The following is a 9396-nucleotide window of genomic DNA, read 5'->3' as shown; positions in this document are numbered from 1 at the left end:
GAGTATTATTTTGTTCTATATTAGCATGTTATTCAATCCTTGAATAATCTAATTATTCAAAATATGTCCATAGCCAATCACTGTTGCGGAAGCAACTGTGAATTAAGACAAATATGAATCAGCTTGGTTCATTTCAAGAGGTGAAATAGCAAAGTGTTGCATCCAAATTCATATGTAGTAGTTAGAGAACAACTATTGGATATGACCCGCATCAAGAATCACTTCATGGATCGATATCATAAGTGAATCTTGATCACAGGTAAATATCTTTATGTCTTTCGACCTGAGATGTATATTAGAGAACTCAAGTATGGAAATTGTTATACTTTGGCATGGTTAAACGTTGTTGGTAACCGTGCAGTTATAAAAGCATTCGTTGGGTAGAGCATGAACTATATGAGAGTATGTATGTAGTCAAGATGGGATTTTTTCCTCTTATGTGTTGAGAGTTAGACATATAAGGCGCCTTTCTTAAAAGTTGGATGGCAAATGAGAATGATCATGTTCCATATCTCACATCCAACATGATGTCTGTAACAAAGAGAATATTGATACACGTAACTTACACTTCAATTGTAGCTAGTGAGCTCCTGGAATTGGATGTTCATTGATGGCACCCCTTCGTGTGTTATTAGGGGCAGTAGCCCGTTGCTAGACGTCAGCTACTATCTATGTCAGTCTTTAATGAATCTTGTGCAAGTGGGAGATTGTTGGATCTATATGCCTAAGAATCATTATTGACTGACATTGCTAATAACATATGATCCTATAGGGTCACACCTTAATCAAGTTGGTACTTATTGAATATTTATTATATATTTAATATTAATATATAAATTCAACTTTTGTATTTAATTAGAGAAAAATTATTGTTCTATGAAAACAATATTGTAAGAAGTAGAAAAATAGTCTTGATATGATAAGGTATCATAAAATAAGTCATGTACAAAGTTTTGGGCACTTTGGTTAATCATGATTAAATCAAAGGCTTACTCTACCATGGTCAAAAGACTAGTAGACAAATTTTGTCCTCTTTTGGAGACACGGGATGAAACTTTTTAAGCATGGAGGTTGCTTATCAACCTCCACCATTTTGTTCCCATACCTCTACTTTATAGCCCATACTTTTGAATATAATATTCAAAAGGCCATGCTTGGATGGGGCTATAAATAGGGAGTCTTATACATGGAGGATTCACAAGTTTTTGGTCTAAAACTTCTCCTCTATTTCTCTCAAAACCGTGAGATACTAAGGGACTTGGAGCTCTTTCCTTTTTGAAGAGATTACTAGCTTTTGGTGTTTGCTTTGTGTCTTTCCTTTAGTGTTTAATTGTTTAAGCACTTAAGGCTTAAAGAACAAAGTTGTACAAGAATAAATCTAGCAATTTTGGTACCTTACTCTTGTTGGTGGATTACTTGTACAGAAGATCAAGCTCCTTGTTCTTGCCATGTACTTCAACACCCCAAATCCAAGACGTTCCAAAGGCTACAAAGGTTGTATTTTCTAAACACCCTATGGTTGTTATAATATCATTCTAACCTCTTTAAAAGGATCCTTGATGGTTTTTTTTTTGTCACACTCGAAATTTATAAGAAATTTTTAAAGCTTCTGTTGCCGGTTTTTGTGAAAAACTATTTATTTTATGCGACAAAACCCTTCACCGGTACGATCTTGTCCTTTGTGATCATAACTTCAAGAACACCATCTTCAATCTTCACTCTTTCGAAGGCTTTGTGAAGAAGTATGAGAGGAAAATTATAGTTAGGGATTTTTGTGAGAGGAACGACGATGGGATGGAGGGAGATGAACTCGGTCATGATTCTCACCGACTCATCATAACACATCGGGTCAAGAGAGAACAACTAGGTAGTTTCTATGAGAATGATTTCGGTTAATGAAGATGAAGGAGACCCTTTTGACGATCTCTTCTTGGTTGCAGGTTTTAATGATTTAGGAGCCACAGAAGATCATTTGGAAGCCATTGCAGGAAGTGAGAGAAAGCATGAAAAACAAAGTACGGAAGAAAAAGCTCTAAGAAGACGATAGCCAAAGTGAAAAGTAGGAAAAGTTAGAATTCAAAACCCTTATATATGTTGGAATTTTTAGGTTAGGTTGAAGAGTTAAATGATGACACCCGAAAACCAAAACGGGTTGCATTTAATGCACATTCCAAAAAGGATTTCTATGTGACAGTTATTATCCAAAGGATTAGATGTTTGTTTGTTCAAATTTGGAAAACCGTCGATTCATTTCAGAATACTCCGTACTTTATTGGAATGTGTGCCAGAGACGTGTTTATTAAGAGTTAAGAGGATAATCATAAAATAAATTACCGTTAAGATAATCATGAGAAAACGTTTCGGAGTCAGAACATAATTGATAGCTTTAAAAATCATTTATTGCTAAGAATCTCGGAACAATCAAATTCTGAGATGGAATGTCATAAGATGCTTCAGAAAAAAATGAAACTCATTATTGGTACATGATATAGATTTAGAGATGGCACAATCTCTAAATGAATATCAGAGGTAGCAATTTCATGAATATATTATAGGGCAAGTGTTTTGAAAAAGAGATTTGAAATTCTAAGAACTAAAGGAATAGAGCTCAGAAGGAGATAAGTGAAGAAATCACATTACTAAGTCGAATTTGAATTTTGAGGTGTACTTCATAGAAACATTCTGAGTCAAAATGTTCAAGGTATCCAATGTGATTATATCGGACGAAACTTCAAGTACGGTAGTATTCTGAAAATCTTCAGACTAGAAGAAATGATTAAACAAAAAGACACAATGATCCTTTATTTTCCGAGAAGAAACAATTCTCAGGAAGAAGAGTTTTAAGTCGGAATAATTTGACTTTCTAATGTTTCCATTAGAGAGTACAAACTTCTAGAAAGAATTGAGGATCAGGCATCATGATTCCCATTTTGTTAAGAAACCCATTGAATTTGGTTTCGTGTAATACCTTAGTAAATACATCAGCAATTTCGTCATCAGATGGAACAAATATTAGCTCAATGATTCCTTTTAGGTTATGATCTTTAATAAAGTGGCACCGAATATCAATGTGCTAGGTCATGGGGTGCTGAATTGGATTGTGAGAAATCGTAATTGAACTTGAGAGTCACAATAGATAGGAATTTATAGAAATCGATAACCATAGTCTAGAAGCTGAGATTTCAACCATAGAACTTGCGAGGTGTAGCTTGCTGTAGCAATGTATTCTGCTTCGGCTGTTGATAGAGTAATGCAGTTATGTTTCTTGGATGACCAGCTAACCAATATTCCACCCAAAAATTGACAACCACCATATGTACTTTTTCTATCAAGTTGAAGTCCTCCATAGTTTGATTCGGCATAGGATTGAAGAAGGAAACTTTTATTTGTAGGATACCAAATTCCGAGGTTCATTCTTACTTTGAGATATAGGAAGATTTGCTTGACAGCTAAAAGATGAGACATGTTTGGATTAACCTGGAATCTAGCACACAGACAAGTTGAGAGCATGATGTCGGGACGACTTGAAGTGAGGTAGAGTAGCGATCCAATCATCCCCCTATACTTCTGCTCATCTACAGCAACACCGGATGGGTCCGAGAAGATTTTGTGTCCGAAACCCATTGGAACTTTTGCAGAGTCACAGGTGTCCATAGAATATTTCATTAGAAGTTCAGAAATGTACTTCTCTTGATGAATGAAGATTCCTCTGTTGGTCTATTTGACTTGCAGTCCGAGGAAGAAGCTCAATTTACGATTCATAATCATTTGAAATTGACTAACCATCAGTTTTTCAAAGTCAGGAACCACCACTGGATCAGTTGACCCAAAAATGATATCGTTGACATAAATTTGTACTAGCATGAGATGTTTCCCATTTGTTCTTCAAAATAATGTGGGATCGAGAACTCCTCTTTGAAAACCGGAATGCTTCAGAAAATCAGTAAGAGTCTAATACTGGGCGCGAGGAGCTTGCTTGAGGCCATAGACAACTTTTTGAAGTTTGTAATGGTAGTTCGGATATTAAAGATTCACAAACCCAGGACGCTATTGAAGATATACTTCACTATCAAGTTCACCATTGGTTGACGTCTATTTGGTAAACTTTAAAGCCTGTGTGAGCAGTATAATCAAGAAATATTTGGATAGCTTCAAGACTAGCAATGGGAACAAATGTGTCATTGTAGTCAAGTCCTTCAATCTAAGTAAATCCTTTAGCCACCAATCTTGCTTTATTTCGGATTATAACTCCAACATCATTGAGTTTGTTTCAGAATACCCATTTCGTACCTACAATAGGGTGATCCTGAGGAGGAGGAACAAGAGTCCACACATGATTTATGTCAAATTCTACTAGTTCTTCTTGCATGTCTATAATCCAATCAGAATGCTCTAAGTCTTCTTTAATGGATTTAGGTTCAACCATTGATATGAATGACAAGAAGTGACACTCATTTTGAATGTTAGTAGCAGAGCAAGTTTGAACTCCAACATTGAGATTTCCAATAACTTGATTTCGAGGATGATCCTTTGTCCAGATATGCAGTATTGAAAGTTCTTGAGCGGCAGATGATCCGATGTCAACAATAGGGTTGTGTTGCTCCCCCTGAACAACTTGAATTTGGGGATGATGCTCCCCCTGAACTTCTGAACCGGATATTTCGACATCGTCAGAGTCTGGAAAGTCAAAGAAATTGACATCATCTTCATTGTTGTTCGGACATGGGTTGATGAATTGATCCACAACATCTTATAATCCATCTACATTTGATTCAAGGGTTGGATTACTATTCTCCACCTCAACCTGAGAAGGTTAAAACGAATCGGAATCAAATGGAGGAAATGATGGGGTTGGACTAGAAACATTTTGAGAGCTTGGAATGGTAGATGAGGATGGTCTTGATCGAGATTCCAAATCAACAGAAGTTTCCATTGGTCCGAACAAGCTTTCAAAGTCAACTTCATACATAATTTGAGGATTCAGAGACCCATGAGGTGGAGCATCGAACTCCATGATATGTGTTGAAACCTGAGTAGGCTCTAAGTTTTGAACAAAATTATCAACAAAAGTAATATCAAAGCTTTCTTCAATTACACGAGTCGATGACTCAAAACTCTGTAAGCTTTAAATTTGACTGAGTATCCTAAAAAGATTGCTTCATCGGACTTTGGTTGTAACTTTGTGAGTTGATCACGGTTGTTTTTTATAAAGCATCTACATCTAAAAATGTGTAAGAATGAGATACTCGACTTTCAACCATTCATTGCTTCATATGGTGTCATGTTGAGACGATGATTGATGATGCTTCGATTTTGAGTGGAGCAGGCTGTAGAGACAGCTTCAGCCCAAACATATAGAGGAAGGTTTGCAAAGTTCAACATCTATCAAGCAGCTTCAACTAGAGTTTGATTTCTTCATTCAACCACACCGTTTTGCTGAGGAGTGTAGGGAGTAGAAAAATTGTCTTCGATGCCTTTGTCAGTAAGAAAATTTTCAATTGTGACATTTGTGAATTCGGATCCAATATCACTTCGGATTCTTTGAACAGAAGTTTAATCAGAACTTCAATACCTTTGATAAAATTTATGAGTTTGGAGGCGGTTTCTGACTTTAACCTTAAGAAGAATACCCACGTGAACCTTGTGTCGTCATTAACAATCACAAGAATGTACCTTTTGTTATGTAAGCTTTCGATGATAGATGGTCCATAGAGATTGATATGAAGAAGTTCGAGCAGTTTCGAAATGAATTTTTCAATCAGTACGGGATGTCCTTTCTTTGATTGTTTCCCACATTCACACGCAGCACATAGATGATCATTTTTAAATTTAAGGAGTGGAAGACCTCGGACCAGTTCACTAGAAACCATATCATTCATGTATCGAAAGTTAAGATGATCGATGCCATTGCCAACTTACATCAAGAACATCTTTTGATAGAAGATAGAGTCGAGGCTTTCTAATAATTATGTTGATTTCCAAAGGATACATATTCTTGATACGATCTGATTTAATGAGACATTCTTTCCAGTCTTTTGTCATGGCGTAGCTATGCTTTTTGCAGAATTCAACCCTTTAACTTGCATCAGTTAGTTGAGCCACATTGATTAGATTATGCTTGATATCGGACTCTTAAGCCACATTGGAGACAGAAAAATTTCCATTGGTCAGGATGACAAAACCTCGAATTTGAGAGTTCAAATTGTTGCCACAAGTAAAATAACCACCATTTGGAGTATGTTTGAGATCACACATAAAATATTTCTGCCCAGTCATGTGCATGGAACAAGCACTATCAGTATACAATATTATATCTTGTTCTGAAGCACAAAAAGCCTGCAAAATTAGTGAGTTTTGGAGTTTTTAGGCTCCAAGTTAGATTTAGGGACTTTAGCAAGGGCTTTGGACTTGGTTTGAAATTTCTGAACAGCTGGTATCTCGAAATGCTTTTCCTGAGATTCTTTTATAAAGACGCATAATATTAGATTCCTTTCATTTATCCAAAATTCATATTCAACCACTGGTTGTTTAGGCAATGCTTTCTTCAAAGGAACCATTTTCAGAGATGTTGTTGGAAGAACTGTGTGCAGAGGTGTTTCGATTGAGTTTTCAGACTTTTTCACTTTCCATTCAAAATTTTGTTTTAAACCTTTAGAAGGTTTCTGAACATCAGTGTTTCGAACATCTTTTCCTTTGTTCATTGCATTTGTAGGCACATTTGATTTCGGAAGTTGTTCTGGTTTAAAATTCATTCCATCCGAGGTAACATTAAAAACAGAAGACGGTATTTTCCGAGGAGAGTCAGTTTTCTTAGACAAGGTCTCAACAACAACATTCTGCACTCCATTGACACGTGTATTACGAATATCCGAGCTAACAGGAACATATGGTCTCTTAAGAATCTTAACAGGCATGAAAGTGTTGTGATTCCTAGTAGTTGGACTAACTATTTGAGGCATTTTCTTATCGGATTTCTCAAGGAACTTAGAGCATTGTCTAGACCTAGTTTCTTTTTTCTAGAGCTTTCCTAGATTCGGTTTTTGGATGAACAATGTCCTTCTTTTCATCCAAGGTTTCTTCCGCGATTCAGATGGTGACTTGGAAGTTTTTCCAATCGATGGATTGTTGAAACGAGGCTTAATTGGCACTATAGTCGATTTTGAAGCCACATTAGAGTTGGAGACACGGGAATCGAACGAGGTGTCGTTATCATTCTTAAGTTCTACATCACTATTAAGGGAAGCCTAAAAGAAGTTGAATTGGTCTGAGTTATGTCCATTTGTCTCAGGAATGAATTCCTCAATAACAAAATTGCTCGGAGGACCGGAGTTCGGAACACAAACTCCAGTACTGCCTATGCTATGTAAGGGTTCCGAAGACTGATTCAGGTCCAAGGATATCAGAGGCAAAAATTGCATGGAATCACGACATGTAATAGTGATCAGTTTGAACTCATGGATCAATGATTTATATTTGTATGAGGTCTCATGAAGGGACGACAATGGTGAGACAAGAGTATCCGAATAAGTGTGTTTCAGAATGTTTCCCATAAACGTTAAGTTTTATAGTTCCTTCAGGGGACGAACAACTGGATTCGGAAACTCGCTTCCAAGATGAGTTGCTTTGGACCAGGGATGACGAAAATTATGAGTCATTCTTTCATTAGCTTCAAGAATATCAATTGAATTCTGCAAAACTTCAATTTTTGCATTAAGACGCTTATTATCAGTAAACAAGATATTTATTTCACTAATTGTAATTTCACATTTGTCGTTCATAATAATACATTCATCCTTAGCCATTACAAGTTATCTCTCTAATGATTCAATATTAAGCTTGTGGTATTCAAAACTTAATCTAGGTCTAGTCAATTCACTATCCAACTTCCCACTAACTTCTATGGCAGATTCATAGGCTTTATGGATAACTGTCATATCTTATTAAATTTGAGTTAGATAAGGTTCACAAATAGATAAATTAAAATTATTATCATTAATCATAGATTTTACCTTCTGGATTACGCTTCGGCTAGGTGGATAATTTGTTGTCATGTAGAAATAGTTTGGCTCAGCATCGTCATCATCAGCTTCCAAACCAAAAGACCAGTAACCCTCCTCACACTCAATTGATTTTCTAGCCATAAGACACAAGTTCCCTATAGACTTTCCTTCGCCTTCATCACCAGATGACCAATACCCATCAACATTTCTTGAAAGCGTAGTGACAAATGCGTTTTCACTTTCAGCAAGTTCTTGTGCTCGACGAGCATAATAGGCAGAGTCTGTAACCATTGGTTTTTGAGGAACTTCAGCCAAACAGTCCTTACCATAGTGGTTTCCGAGACCACATTTGTGACATATAACCTTTGGTTTTACTGAGTTCAGAACTTCTTGAGGTTCCGATGAGCGATTCAGAATGTTGGGTCGATATGAAGGTGGATTTTCAATAGGTTTAGGGTAGGATTGAGGATTTCTTTGGTGAGGAGCTTGAAATCCGTTTTGAGAAGGTTTTTGATTAGGATTCCATGGACGTTTGTAATTCATAGCTAGAAGTGTAAACTCTTTTTGGAAACAAAGTTCGGAAACAGCTGATTCTGGATCAAGGTTTTCTTAAAACGGGTAGTTCGGAAATGGAGAGGCTGGTGCAACGGGTGATGTAGGTTGAACAAGAGGAATATGTGGGATGAATCCAAAAGGATCCAAAGTAGATGGGTTTGGAATTAGTAGATTGACCGAACTGACTAAAGCAAGAGGACCTCCTGAAAGTTCTATCAAAGTTTGAGCAATGTTGGATTCATGACCTTGCAGTTCGTCAAACAACTGAGAGAGCTTAAGGTTTTTTAAAGATCCATTACTCTGAATACATGACTTGACATTTCACCATCATTTTCCAAGGTTGTTGATGAACTTGAGGTTGTACTCGAGTGGAGTTTGGACTACTCCATGTGTCGTCATGTTGTTTACCATGATCCTGTACCGATTTGATGTAGAGGCTATAGATTCCCCAGGAGTTGTAGTGAAGGTGTCAAAGTCATTTACAACAGATGTCAAACGCTTATCCTTCATGTTCTCTGAACCTTCAAACAAATCTTGTAGTGTATCCCAAATCTCCTTAGTAGAGTTGCACAAATTAATATGCTCAAAGAGAGATGGAGGTACACCAAAGACCATTTCAGAGAAGGTGATTTGATCTGCATGAGGCTTCTCGATGTCTATTGCAGTTAGTGGTGTTGTTCGAGCCTCCTCTTGGCCCATGAGAGTGGAAACCATATCTCTAACTAGTTGTCTTATTGGAACATGAGGACCTGCTTTCACTGACCTCCAAATTTCTTTACCTGTTTCTTTACCAAGTAAAAATCTCTCCATTCTAACTTTCCAGTGATCATACTCTTCAACA

Source organism: Lactuca virosa, chromosome 2, assembly GCF_052849685.1.
Source record: "Lactuca virosa cultivar CGN04683 chromosome 2, Lactuca_virosa_CGN04683_v6, whole genome shotgun sequence".
Classification (NCBI taxonomy): domain Eukaryota; kingdom Viridiplantae; phylum Streptophyta; class Magnoliopsida; order Asterales; family Asteraceae; genus Lactuca; species Lactuca virosa.
The sequence above is the reverse complement of the archived record's forward strand: the minus strand, read 5'-3'. Positions refer to the sequence as shown.